Here is a 1,046-nt window from a genome sequence, read left to right as displayed (position 1 = left end):
TCCAGCTTTTCAATCTGCGCGAGCTCGATAAATCTATCATCAGTTGCTACGTTCTGTAAGTGATTTATTAATTTCTACCCCATCTCGTTCATATTGCCTGCACTATATATATGTCCTAACTATATTGTTGTGTCCGCTATTATACATGCAGAATGAAGATTAAGGAATGCAGAGTAAGGAACATCCATGATGTTGGGTTCATTGACCCACACATCGTTAATGGACATGTGTTGAAGCGTTACCCCGCCGACGTGGAGGCAGACCTGTGGCAGTTTCTTACAAAGCAGGAACTCAAAAGTGATATTCTATTTCCTTACCATTTTGAGTGAGTGTTTCTGTCTTGAGCACATTCTCTTTTGTTTACTCCATGCATGGTATGTGGCCGGCTAATCGATGAGTTATGCATGACGTACTGTGCATGTATCGTGTCCGCAGGTTCCACTGGATTCTGCTAGTAATTAAAGTTAACACCTTAGAATGTCTCGTCCACGACTCTGTGAATATGGATCCAAAGCTTTGGGGCGGCATGAGAAGAATGCTGCAGAAGTAATTATTTTCATTCATTTCCGCTCTATATCGATCGGCCTATTTCGTTCATTTCCTAATATCAAGTAACTAATTAATAACTCTCTTGTTCATTTAATTTTCTTTGCCTCGTAGGGTTTGGAGACGGTTCGTAGATACAAAGGTCGGTGAATTCAAAAAAGAGCTAGAATTCAAAATGTTAAAGGCTAAGAATGCTGGGGATATTCAGCCACCGGAGACCAATCTATGTGGATACTATGTCTGTGAGATGATCCGGAGATACACCTCTGAGCGGGTTCCGAGTGATACCAATGCTCAGAGGAATAACCTCCGGTGGATGCTTAGTCCAGAAGCTCGCTTCCGACCACTTCAAGAGGAACTAGCTGGATGGTTCAGCAGGGAAGTCCTCCATCCTAAAGGAGAACACTATTACGAGGACGTAGAACTTTATATGCATTAAATCATGTATGGAAACTTGTTCAAAATTGTATATGGTCATCCGATGATATTGAATATATATT

The sequence above is a fragment of the Triticum aestivum genome, chromosome 2A, assembly GCF_018294505.1.
Source record: "Triticum aestivum cultivar Chinese Spring chromosome 2A, IWGSC CS RefSeq v2.1, whole genome shotgun sequence".
Classification (NCBI taxonomy): domain Eukaryota; kingdom Viridiplantae; phylum Streptophyta; class Magnoliopsida; order Poales; family Poaceae; genus Triticum; species Triticum aestivum.
This window is presented reverse-complemented; position numbering follows the sequence as displayed.